Here is a 14,049-nt window from a genome sequence, read left to right as displayed (position 1 = left end):
GTGGGATGCTGCTATTAACCTGATGTGCCAGATGGTTTTGTTAGACAGGACCGTCTGGAAAGTGGTCTATGGAAACTGCTTGGCACTTCAACCAATCAGGTCAATAAGTCATATAGACAAAATAGTCTCCAGCTCTGATGTAGCTGATGCTATAGCAGCATCTACGCCAACCTCTTCAGGAGCTATAGTCACACCTAAACCACGCCCGCAGCTGCCAATTCATAGGACGCACTTAGTGTGAACTACTGATTTTTACGCTTTCCTATTGGGTGATTGGGATGTAATTGCACCTTTCTTATCATCAGACAAAGCTATCTATCACCAGTCATTCTGATGGTTTCCTGATTAGAGCTACACAGAACACAAATAAAGCTACGGGACTGAAACAAGCCTGTGTGCTACCATTAATGTTGATAAATTAACTGATTAAAGGGCAAAACGCTGGTCTTAAATTAATGACTTCACACTTGAGGAAACCTGATAAAGTTGGGGAACAGGATAAGGAAGTAACCTTTTCACACCCATTGTATTACAGTTATATTAAACATTTTGCAATCGGTTTGGCACAGAACAAACAGTGGGACCAGCATAGGCTTTAATTTGGCGATCACTGACATTGGAGCGCAAAGACGGAGTCAGAGTACCCTGACAATGTCCCTGCGACCCCTGAGTGATGACCTGGAGCTAGAAAAAAAAAAGCGACCGATTTTGAAAGGAGTTAAATCAAAAAACTAAAATTTGGAGAGATAATGTGGTATAAGATTTCTTTGAAATATTCATTTGCATTGTGCGTCACACATCCTCAAAATACAGAACAGGCCAATCAGTGCATAGATTGTTAAGGAAGCAAAAATTATCCCTGTGCCAAGCTGCCTTTTCAGACCAATTAAGTTCATTTTACTGTCGTTCAGCACAGCGAACAGCCCCTATTTTCAAGTAGTTTCAATGCAATGATGGCCCCAGCACCAATCAGTGGCCATAGCTCCATAGGGAGCCTGCTGATGAGCTTTCATCAGTGCTGCTAGCCACTTGTCCCACATCTCTTTCTCTCCCTAATTATGCTGATGAATAAGGCCGTAATAGTGATCCGTCCTCGACTGATGAGTCCATGCGTTTGCCGTTATTGTCTTGTCTCGGGGGCGGGCGTGTCACATATCACACAACTCAAGCGAAGTGCGCTCGGGCCATCCACTCTGCTCTTTTTTATTAGGATCATCTCTCCAGCCTTGTCATCCTCCACCCCGCAACCACCCCTCAGACCCACCCATCCCCTCCCGAATGAAATGCACTTTCTCACTCCAGTGCTGGGCTGACTTGCTGAGCACGGGGAACAGAGAGATCGAGATGATCACTCTTTCTTTCCACCGTGGTGCCCTCTTTTCCTCAAGCCACACCGACACACAAACTCGGGAAAGCCCTGAGATGCGATGCAATTTGCAATTGCATGATGAAGTACCTCTAAAATTCTCATGTGAACATGTGCAGCGCTTCACACAAAATCCGTGTGATAAACGTGTGCTCCCGTCCAGCTGCAAAAAAGCATCTTGGAGCTTTGTTGCATTAGGTTGATAAAGCCTCCCATTTGTAGGCAGAGCTGGAGAGTTAAGCTGAAGCTTTACCTCTTAAATGCCAATTAATCACTGAGAGCTTGAGAGAGAAATGCAGAGAGTCCCCAGGGAAGCGGCTTGTAATATTATTCCTTTTTTGTTTTCCAAAAAAAAAAAAAGTGGAGCCTTTATAGAAAGGCTGCAATCTCCACTGTAGCGCCAATTAATGGAAAGTTAATGTTCTTCCTCATGCATACATACATTTATTGAGCTTCATCTGAAACAAGCTAGTATTACAAACAGGCTTTAACTTCTAATTTCCCAGGTCTACAAGCACATTTGACCATATTTTAGATCAGATGCTTTTAATGTGAAACTTCTGGAGGAAGTGTTGAGTCTCACTGACAGCATCTTAACAGAAATACAGTTTTAACCAGATGGAGTAGATTAGTGAGTGAGAATAGAATTTTTGTTAAAAAGGGAGACTCGGAGTAACTAAATGATGCACAGAATCAATGCAGTGTGAATTATTCGCATGTCAGCCAATTAATTTCATCCCTCACAATTTGTGTGATTTTTATTTTTTTATTTTTTAAAATGTGACCTTTATTGGGGACCCAGCAGGCCAAGGCATCACTTGCAGGCTGGCTTTTATTTGAGAATTTACGGTATGTGTGTAAGCCCTTCGCAGCCATTTACATGCATCAGTTCCCGGTGCTCTGTGTGGCCTGTGACACAGCGCAGACAGCTGGCATGACAGAAGGTGCTGAAGTGGGGAATGAAACAAATTGCCTTCATTTTCTTAGAGTGCAACCTCTTCAGGGAACACCGATGAACATTACACCGCCGAAACCGCAACAAATCTGCGACTCTGGGAAATAATGACTCGCATGAGAGCCAGTGAAGTAAAGATCGAGAAACAGGGAGGCAGAGAGATTGTGTTGAAGTTCTTTTAGCTGTCCTGAGCAACAAATTCTCTCAGATAATAATGTGTTTAGCGTAAACATCTATAGAAATGACTGTTCCAAAAAGCTTAGTCCTCCAAAACCAGGAAAGAAAGAAAATAAGACAAAAACAGCCCATCAACTCAAGCTGCCACACAGCACTTTGAACTTCACACACATGTACGAGGCAACGAGACAGCGCTGCAGCAGGATCAGTCGAACCGGGGGAACAATAAAGAACTGAGTTCCCCGCGCTGGTGTAAAAGTCTCTTTCATCTTATGGCTGGAATGCCCATGATGCACTGTGTTGAATGAACTGCACTCAAGCAGAAAGAGAACAAAGAGATGTCCTGCTTAAAAGAAAAGAGAGAAAAAGAAGAAGACACACGCATACAAGTGTTGCAAGCGGGAATTCTGAATCAGGAGAGGAAGTTCGTGTGTGGACGAATGGGATTGTTAAGCGGCGCCGTGGGTGCGTCGGAGCAGAGCGTGTGTGTGTGGTTGTTTCTGCTAAATCAGGCCGAAATCAAACTACCCGTAATTAAACTTTAGTGGTGGATTTTCTCTGCTCAGCCAATTTACAGTAAGACTGAGAAACCCAACAATTTGAGGTAAAAACATGACTGGAAAACAAGCAGTCAATCCCTGAGGAAGCCCTCTGTGTTTAATTGTGAAGCACTCCAATGTACAGTGCCTCCAAGCATGTTTACTCTAAAGAGAGGAAAAAAAAAGAGGCTGTTGAGAAAGTAGCTGCTTAAGTGAAAACGACTTCTCAAATCCCATGAATAACTGTTAAGTCTCCAGACTGCAAACAAGCCGCTGGTAGATAAATGGCTGCAGATCGGCGAGATAATAGAGACAGAAAATGGCAACTAGTTCGCCTCGAGGCACGGAAAAGCAAAGCATCAGCAAAAAAAACAAACAAAAAAAAAAAAACAATAACGGGGGTTCAGTGCTGCGAAGTGGCCGAAATGAAATGAACTTTTCAAAGTGCAAAGTGGGTACTGTGGCGTTTCTTTCCGGCAGGAGACACGTCTTGCTCCGGCGGTTGCACGTTTTCATAAAGAGCTGCATTATTCACGCGCTTAAAAAGCCGTCAAAGGGGCACGCTGTGTTTTATAAATGATCCAGTCCTTACAAGCAGATCCACAGTGGCTCAGGGGCCTCCAACTTGAGGAGAACTTATCTGATCTTCACGGAAAGGCGGAGGTGGGTCTCCAGAGTCCCGTTTCCCCACTTCTCCATTATTAGCCCTGCCAGCCAAAGAGATATTGTGCTCGGTGACAAATGGGAGAGGAGCGTCAGGGCGCAGACAGTGCGGGGGAGGTCCCCTCCACCTGCTCCCGCCTCCTCTCCCACGATCCGGAGCGCCGCTGCCGCGTCATCCCCGATAACCATAATTGTGTTTTAAAGCCCCTGATTAAATTTCGCAGTCTCGAATGATATTGTTTTGCGATGAATCCTTATGAAAAACGCTTCACATTAGGAGATTATGTAGGTGCTGGAGGAGGCAGCTCGAAGGTGGAGGCGGAGATGACACTGTTTTTTTTTTTTTTTTTACTTCTAAAGCTTGAATGGATGCTAAATGAATCCCTTCCATCACTCTTCTTCTTTTCCTACACCCACTCTTGCTCCACCTGTCACGCTCCCTCTCTGTCTCATAAACACACACAGACATAAACACTCTTGTTTTCTTTTTTGTAAGCTTCCTCGCTCTCTTTCCTTCTCTTGCCAAAATGCAGCCACAGGCACACAGGTTGCACAACAATTCTGATTAGGAGAGTTTCCACAGACGTTTGGCTCCCACATAATAAATAAAGAAAGCCTTTAAAATTAAAATAAAAGGATTAACATGAGTATTTGAGTGTCAGCTTCGAAACTGTCGCCTGCCTCATAATGTAAGTCTCCCCTCTGACTGTCACAGCACCTCGAGGGGAGGCTGATTTTTGTACATATTTTTTTTTTAGAGGTGACACAAAATGCAATCAGGGCGAATGAGAAGCCAGCAAATTCAATAATGGAGGCAAATGAAAATGGAACTGGAGACTCTGCACTTAAGGCGGGATGGGCTCACGGCCCTAATAAGCCCTCTTCTGTCACCGCTTCCCTGCATCTAAATTAACCAGAGGCCCTCCAATCAGCGCAGGCAAACAAAAGAGCCAGCCAAAGAGACGAGAGCGCAGCAGAATGCTAATCAAGGGAACAAACGGCAGTGGTCGTCAATGATCAACAATGATACGCGGGAATGCGTTGGCGGGGGGGGGGGGGGGGGGGTTAATGGCGAATCCATTCACGCCCAGCTATGAACACTTTGTTAAGAATGAAACAAAATGTAGTTTACAAGCACTTGAGTTTTTATTTTTTTTAGGAAACTGGCCAGCTTTGAAAATCAATTAAAATCAAAAGCTCGAAAAAAGCCACAGTTCTGCAAAAAAAAAAAAGTACTTTTACCAGTCATGTGTTTCTGAAGTTTTATACCGAGCTTTTAATAGGTCTCAGTGACCCAGAGGTCAAGCAACTCACTCATCAAATAAATTGCCGGGTTCGGTCTCAAAGTACAAACAACCCCAGAATTGCTGCCCCATGTTGTTTTCCGACAACAGCGGTGATAAGTTGTTTTACAGTGGAGTTACCTCGACAGCTGGTCCACTCCCGGCTCTGTTATTGTGCTGGAAATAGTGTTTTGGTACAATTGCCCAAGCTTGGAACATCAAACTAAAATTTAGAGGGTGCTATGAATGGACCATGGGGGAGCCATCAAGACAGTAAAACTGCTGAGCAGCTTTGCTCATAACTTGAAATGTGGGCTATTATTAAATGTCCACTCTCGTGTCAGGAAACCAAAAGGGAAAAGGTTCCTTGAGAGCAGCGATCGGCAACTGGCGGCCCGCAGGCCACGTCCGGTCCGCCAAAGCTTCCCGTCCCGTACTCACGAATTCAGAAAATGTGAACCTCTAATGTTACTCAGCAGTCGAAGAGCCTGTCCTGAGAGCGATCATCAGTTTCTTTGCCAACCCAGTGGCAAAAAGTCCTGTTCTACAGAACGGGATTATTGTCCAGCTCCGCCCTCGCTACTCATGGACCCACCATCAAACGCCGCTCAGCTCCAGGCTGGACGTCCCCTGGAGCCGACAGCGGCGCACTGCAAGGTAACTTTGGAGTTAGATGTGAGAGGTGTCACCTGGGTTTATTTTGGCTCACTGTTGTGCTGAGTTCCTGAGCATTCTTGGGATCCTGAAGAGTTTTTTGTTTCGATTGGGATTCAATCACTGGCAGCTGAACTGTGGGTTTTGTGTTGAGCCCTGACTTCCTCCTTGGCAGGACGCCTAAGAGCATTCTCTAGCTCAGTATCTAGTTATCAATATGGATTTATGTGTCTTTTAGGAGTCTCTTCACACTGATATGGGCTTTTAGGCCTTTTTTATTTGAAAGCTGGGCCCTTGGACAAATGTAGGTGAGGACCTCTGCTTTATAGAGCCTAAATATGTGTGTGCTTGGATGCCTGCAGCGCACCCGCATACAGACGCCGCTCGTCTGACACGTTTTGTAATTCAAATCTGACTCATTACATAGTTTCATGCTTAAGGAGTGTCGAAAACAGTGCTAACCCTCTGCATTAAAACTGACACCCACAATGGGCTAAATGGGCAATTTGTCATTTGCTGGCACAGAGCTGCAGCACTCATCCCTCCACTCGGGTAATTTGGGACACACCGGCACACACACCAGCAAATCAGCTATGACCGGTAAATTGCCTCCATCTGGTTCTACAGTATATTTAGTGTGAGGTTCTGCGAGCCAGTCCAGCATGACTCCACTCCTCCCTTTTCCCGACTCTACCTTATGACTTCTTCAAGAGTCGCTGCGGACGGACACATTCATCAGCGGTAATGATGGGCTATGCTCAGACACTCTAATGGATTTGGAGTTTGGAGTGGACAGATCTCAAGAGGGGCCTGGATTGAGGCGGGGCACTCGAAGAATAACACGCCGAAAAATGTCATTAAAACCTCGGCAAAGTCAAGCATCTCGCAGAGGCCTGGAGAGAAGATGTGGACGGGCGCAGCGCAAAGCGTGCACCTTTCATTTTCCTTGAAGCATGCGAATATGTCAGGAGTGCTGCATGTGCCTCACGGCCACACAAACGAGCAGCTGCTTTGAATATAATTACACTGTCAGCCTTGTTTTTAGCCTGATGACATGCAGTTGGTGGGTTATCAAATGGGTTTCACAACCAATTGTGGTCAACCAATTCCCCCGAACTGTGGATAAACACATACTCTCTCAGTCAGTGAGAACGGTTTTGACACAGCACTGACGTCCTGTGATCTCTCTGAAAACATCAGAGGCCGTTCGGTTGATGCCCGAATTACACAAGTTGAAGTTTCACTTTATTAAAGGGCAAAACGGTGCTCGCAGCTTGTAGCTCGGATCATTTAAAAAAGTGGAACACAAGAGTCTGGTCACAAGTAATTCTAATCTCCCGATTAGATGAATTCAGCTCTAATGAGCAAGTCTGATGAAGTTGCGGTTATTTGGTTTGATTAGGTGGGATTTCCAGGGACCGCTGGGGTGGAAACGCTGACTCATTCGGCCTCACCGCGCACCACTTTCACTCCAAACAGAATTGGGGAGTTTGAGTTTGATCAGGCAGGAGGCCTGTTTTTGTTTTTACAAGAAATCTTAACAGGTGTCTGACTTTAACTTGTTATCCTTTCATTCCATAATTTTCCAGGCTATTTTTTTTTTGTCTTACTTCACTTTTGTATGTCCACATTTGTGATATATGCATGAATATATTAATGTATTTCATAAATATCTGAGTTGCCAATATTTCATGTGAGTGCCATTCAAAGCTTCAGTACTTCTTATCATGAAATTAGCTTTTCAGGCAGAACTTCCCCATCCGAACCTCCTGGCCTTCCTGCCCCAGACTAAACCTTACATTTAGTCTGGGGCGTGACGTGATGAAATCACAGGTTTTGAGCTGTTTCAAGGAGACATTTTGAGCGTGCTGCCCGGCTTTCTGTTGAAGTCATCAGTGCTGCTCCACCTGAAAAGACTGAGCTGTAACTATGGTTTATGAAGCATTTCTCCTCCATCAACCATCCACCTGCAGGTTCTGAGTCAAAGTGCATCCATCTGTGCATCTTAGCATATCAGCTGCTGATATTGTTAGGACTGGGGGAGGAGTTGGGAGGTTTTCCACCTGCTATGTTAGACAGAATTATGGATTACGGACCATTACCAGACACAGGGGGTTCTGTCAGGTGTGTACAAAGTTCAGCTAACCAGGGTCAGCTGATACTGACCTGCAGCCAGTGGAAGTGAACCTTAACATCAAAGAATGGTGCACAGGGCAGCAGACACACTGCCCTGGGGGACTATTACCATTCTATTAGAGATCATTTTGCCCTCCTTCCAGACATGCCACAGCCACTAATGGAGACAAACCCCAAACCCCCTGGGTCGTCTCGTCAAAGGATTTAAACAAAACACACCAGCGGCGGTGCAGTGTCTGACAGCACAACACTGATAAAACTGAGGCCGGGCATGGCATTACAATGACTTGTGGGTGCAAGAGTGTGAAAAGAAAGGGAAATAAAGAGATGAGAAAATAAACAGTGGAGTCAGACATGGCATCCCATTGTGAGTCTGCATGTCAATGAATGTCACCTGTTTTCAATGAGATGTGCTTTGCTGTGTTATCTTTTCTGCTCTTCAGGGGAGACACTGAGCAGCAACAAGCGGCAGGTTATTGCGGCTCTTTTGGCCGGGCTCGATTTTTTTCCAGGTGACAACCCACCGGAGAGGACTCAGTTACGTGCAACAAAGATGACTTCCAGCCTGGCTCGGCATGGAAGTTCATATCTATGAAGCATCTCTGCAGATCTGTGGGTTGCACTGCATTACATAACTTTGGAGTGTTTTTTTTGTTTTGTTTTGTTTTCAAAAGGAAATACTGGTGCTGTAGTGCTTCAACACTTCCAAAAAAAGGGGGGTAAAGATGAAAGAAAAAAAGCAAAACTTTATTTCACAAGCACACTGAAGGGCTCGCTTGCTTTGCACATCCACAACTGCAGCATTTTCTGGGCTAGCAAAAGCAGCGTTTGAAGCTGGGAGATATGTTTTAATCATTTGGCGCCTTAATGATGACACTGAATTCATTATTAATGGGCCCCATCCCTCTACTCTCCCTCTTCCTCTTCGCAGTCCGGAGTGAGCGCGGGTATTAGCATTAGCCGCTTTTGCTCTATTTGATCTTTATGTAATTACACCACTTTTTGGAGATCATACCGCAAGCTTTGTGTTAAAAAAAGAGGCCTTGGAAGCAGTTTAAAAAAAATACACAAATTCCAAACAAAATTATCATGGTTCCTTTCCACCCCATTTCTTTTTCACAAGGAGGGAATTGTGCATTTTTTCATCGAACCTGTGAGTGAAATGTGTGTAAATAAAGCCGGATCCCTCTTAAGTGCCAATTTGAGATGAACATGAGGTGAAAAAAAGTTGAAAATGGAGGCAAGCGCGGACGCATAAAGAGGCAACATCAGTCAGCTGCCTTCATGTGAGCCGCAGTGCTGGGAGATTCTCCTTTTAGGTGTGTGCCCTTTTTTCCAATAAGCAGAGGGTATAATATCTTTGATGTGCTGGATCTTTATACTCTCCACTGAGGGGATTTACTGTACAGATCAAATTCAGCCTTTATGACACTTCTGAAAGTAACACTTACAAAAAAAATATATATATATATTGGTAATTCTCAGTCGCTGAGAAAATCTAACTTGCGTGAGACTTTTTCGTATTTCAGATTCTCATATAATGAAGTCTAATCTATAAATACATGCCTTGACGCTGTTGTAGATATCAGTGTGATCTGGTCACAGTTCTTTTGCTTCCCTCCCATCATCACTTTGCAAATCTCCTAAATCATGAAGACAGAGCTCCATTTGTCTCGCTGATTTAGCCGAGCGGAGTCACTGTGAAATCGAGAAACTGCTGAGGGTGCTCACGAGGCGGCGAATCAATAGTCATGCCCTAAAAAAATGAAGATGCACACGGGGTTAATGATAATGAAGTCTATTAATCAATTCATCTCAGCAGCAACTGCTGTTGGTAATTTGGCCTAAATGCATTCAAAATACTCACAAAAACGCTGCAATTAGTGAGACAGCAGTGGAAAATCATTAGCCTTAAATTAGGGGATGCTTAGGTTGCTTCCTGGCTGCGAAGCCACAGCAGTGTCACTGCAGTCCCAGTGAGCCTTAAGGAAAGTGAAACAGGTGAGAAAGGCAGAGAGGTTATTGGAAGAGGAAAGGGGATGGCAAGAGCTGGTGCTTTGCTTTCTGCACACGAGCGTGGGGAGGGGGTTGCGGGGCACTGCTGCCAGATGGGAAGTTGGAGTCAGAGCTCTCTTTGGGGCATGCTGAGCCATTTGGCGCCCATCCAAATGGGCAATTTCACAGGATAGAAAAAAAAAGTCAAAAATAAAAGCTCACAAACAAAAGCAAAAGTTAAGCAAAGGAAGCGAGGGGGACTCCAGATTCTGAATACCATTTCATACACGCCACCTCATCAGCTCTGAGAGTCTCATGGCGGTTATTATCACCACTGCTGTGCAGCACGGGGTAATTAGCACTGCAGTGTCCAGTGAGGCGTTCTATATGTATGCACACGGCTGTCGATGCATGTGTTGTGTATATGTGTTATAGGTTATTAAGGCTTACAAGGAGCTGCAGGAGCATCATAGGTTGAGGCTGAACAAGTCCATATCAGAGGAGTATCTTTAACACAGTTTACAAAAACAAATGCACGGCTGCATGTATGCCGCCTCCACAGCCAAATTGAATTCCATGCTTTCCGTGGACTCCCACTGTGCAGTACATCCACAGAGGGATAAAGCAGCACTGAAGCGGTTGCTTAATGTATTGCTGCGAGAAATGCTGAATATATTCTCACCCGGACACGTACTGTACATCCCCTCTAGACATGGTGGTAGGCTGCAAAATTAATGACAAACAAGTCCAGTTCATCGTACACGAATTTAAGCAAATGTGCATGTGGCTTCCATATCATCTTTAGGAGGGGAGAATAATCTGCTGGCGAAATGGTGAGCTGAATTCACCGTATATTCCTTTTTGTCCCAGGCAGAGGAGTGGAGGGAATCAAGAGGAACAGCACTGATCCATATGCATGGTCGGATCTGGCTTAATTGCATCGTTGGGGTGCACTGGGATCAGACGGTATGGGCTAAAGGCCAGCGTTGTGAGGCACCCATCCCGAGTATGTGCTAAAACAGGAGATGTGTGGGGTGCCAGCCAGACAGGCAGGGGGGCCGGTGGAGAGCCTGAATCACAGCGGTGAAGCAGAGGTAAATTCTGCCTCAGAGGATCAACACTGTCTCCAAAAAGTTTCACGAAAATAAGATCAATTCGGAGATGCAGATTATGCATCGCGGACATAAATAATGCAGGGAATACCTCACTGCACCCAGGAAGGATCATTTGAAGATACCTCACTCACATTCTCCCTGTGCTTTTCCAGCTAGATAAAGAAAAACATCCTGATCCTCGCACAAAATTTGCTGCACGCTGGCTGGTCATCCTGTAAGGCAGAAAACAGCACCTTTCTGAACCACTGCCTTGTTCCCGGAAGCTCAGGGAGGACACTGATCATGCGACATTTTCACCGCAGGGGAAGCAACTTCAGAGCACAGGTGAGCACACTTCTCCCGAAATAAAGGGAAAGGAAGAACTAAAATAAAGCCCAACCTCGCCGAGGGGGGTGACATTCTGCACGCACTTTATGATCCTTTCAGCCAAACCTATTTGCAGTCTAGCATTGGTCTTTGGTTTGGAGAAGAAAAGCTGAGTTTGACAAGAGAAAGTCATGAGATGTCCATTGTAGAAAGAATAACTCATGTGTTACCATGAGTCAGACAGGGATTAAAGGTCCACTTGGCCTCCCTTTCTTCCAAGGGTGGTCAAAATGGAGGCGCTCGACTGCTTTACTAGCTTAAGGTGTCAGCATGCCCTTAAAACTCTCAGGAGTCCTTTATCACTGTGTTCAGACTCCATAAAACGAAGCTTATTACACTAAATCTGTCATGCACTTTAATATGGATCACTGTTTGATCCCCGAGCATCAATCACATAAACACCACGGCAAAGTCAACGGCATGAGAGCCCAAGACGAATTTCTGCTGTCCGCCTTTCTCAACACTGATGGATTTTCTCATCAATGTATCGACGTGCGAGATTTTATCGTGCTCCTGGAACATTTGCTGTTTTTGTGCCCCTTCTCCGAAAAGGTTGGTCCAGGGCGGCCTCTGTTTCACACTGGACTTAATTTGGCTCCTCCGTGAAACGTCTGACAGTGCAGCAGGAATGGATGGATGTTAGATAAATTGCAATGCCCACAGGAGAGCAGTGTGAAGCATGCAGATCGATGCCAGAGAAGAGGCCTCAGGCAAAACACAACAAAGGGGGATACAGCAGAGGCGTCCTGGTGGCTTGGCAGTTTAGGGCGCATCCCACGTGCTCGGTCCATGGTGGAATTGTGTTCAGTTTTATACCCTTTCCTTGTTTCAGGCATCTCCTCGGCAAAACCATTACATCAAAGGCCTAAAAAATTACATCTGATACCTTGAGGAAATTTTCAGCAGGACTGGCAGCTTCTCGTGCATTTTGTCTTTGTTCTTTGGCTGTACTTTAGAGGACATACGTGTTGGACATGATTTTTTCCATTAGCCACCGCGCGATGCTCCAAGAGATTTAGCTCCAGTCACGCTGGAAGAACAGTGCTCTCTCCCTGTTCTTCTGCCATGAAGAAATCCAGCACATTTCCTCCAAAATCCGACAAGATGAAAGAGACAGTAAACGGCGTACAGAGTCTGGAAAAGGCGTATTTTCTCAACATGTCTGACACACTGTACTGGACTTGATGTTCAAACACTGAGCACGTTCCCTCAAGTTCTGGCACTGTCTCATACAGCCTTGGACACTGTCATATTTTCTTGGAACGCTTGTATTTTCATCCCTGACCGTGATCCCATATCATAGCTTTTCTCTGTTTACCATTGTCCCTGTCACTCTAGAGAGTACAAAAAAAAAAACAAAAAAAAAAACAGAGCTGTAAATGTTGTAAAAGTACGAGCGACCCTACGGCCGAGCTCCACTGATTTGCTCAGATTGCATGTGACAGTTGCCCCTTAGCCAGTGCTTCTCCTACAACGGCTCGAGTTGATGCTAACGGCAAAGAGAAAAAGGCAACACCTGGCACCTTACGGCTGAAAGAAGCAAGCAGCAGCTCAACATGTGAGAGTCACACATGTCATTTACACAGCTAATGAGGAAAGTGGCTATTTGGAGAGCAGCAAAAGGAGATGTGATTCGGCAGGAGGACGGCGAAGCAGGTACTTTTAAATGATTACTTTAAAGGCTCTCACAGCAGACAGCACTTGTGTTTTTCTGACGGAGTTGGAAGGTCACTCCGCCACTGGGTTGCGCCAAAATGGCAAAGATGAACTGATGTCGAGGTCACGACTCAAAGGCCTGCCACCAAGATAATGTGGTACTCCTAAAATGGGTAACCACATTTAGTATTTCATATACCACATTTAGTATTTCATATACCACATTGAGTATTTCATATAAGGAGCCAGCCTTATTTTCATATAACTGTGTAGGTCACATTAATAAATAAATTGTATTTTTTTTCGTTTTATATGCGTTATCCTCTATAAAGGGAAATTAAAAAAGTTGAGTAACTAAATAAGAGAAGAAAAGCGGAACCTCAGGTACTGTTGTCATGTGCTCCCGGTTGCCTAATGCGGACCAACTTCCGGTTAGACGCAGTTTGGAGAAAGAAACGAGTACTCCTGTCGTTTGTGCTCAGAGTCTTCCCTTATTTTCCAGATTGGTCTCATATCTTTTGGTATCGTGGTCACCGAGCCTGGGACCTGTAACAATAACGCAGACAAAAGCTACCCTTTCCAAACAATCCACTCCAGCTTCTGCCCTCTCACATGACGAGAAAAGAAGAACAGCTGTTACATAAAACATAACACAACCACTTTGAGAAACTCCTTGAAAAGAAGCCTATTTTTCAGTGTGTAAACAAAAATGTAATTAACGGGAAAATAGGACTTAGACATTTGATCCCTCTATACAGCAACCCAGATGATTAATTTGCCAGGGTGGCAGATATGTAGCTTCAAAAGTTGAGTTCCAATTTTGTGACTTAATTAAAAAGGCCCTATTAAATCTGTACATGTGGGTGTGAAAACAAGTCAAACACAGGCATTTATGCGGGAAATGGCAATGTATTTTGCAGGATGCTGAAAAAAATGTGTCCCTAAATCACTAAAAGCTGGTGTAATTCATCTGAGGGAGTTCATATTGCTGAAAAAAATAGTTTTTCTCCAATGATTTATCATAATTATCCTAAAATATATGTGATTTGGAGGTGCTTTGATGCAGCAAAATAGTCTTTTAATCTGATTTATTTGCTTAATTTGCCTCCCAGGAGTGGAACCGAAATGAAAGAGCAAGCGACAG

At 44.7% G+C, this 14,049-nt stretch overlaps 1 protein-coding gene across 1 annotated transcript in view; it reads right to left on the bottom strand.

The window, feature by feature from the left end:
• The window catches only part of LOC121627685 (receptor tyrosine-protein kinase erbB-4-like), a 247,084-nt gene that overhangs the window by 74,813 nt on the left and 158,222 nt on the right, over positions 1-14,049 (bottom strand). The window lies entirely within an intron of this gene.

Source organism: Chelmon rostratus, chromosome 24 (assembly GCF_017976325.1).
Source record: "Chelmon rostratus isolate fCheRos1 chromosome 24, fCheRos1.pri, whole genome shotgun sequence".
Classification (NCBI taxonomy): domain Eukaryota; kingdom Metazoa; phylum Chordata; class Actinopteri; order Chaetodontiformes; family Chaetodontidae; genus Chelmon; species Chelmon rostratus.
Note: the sequence above shows the minus strand (reverse complement) of the source record. Positions and strands in the feature narration are given on the sequence as shown.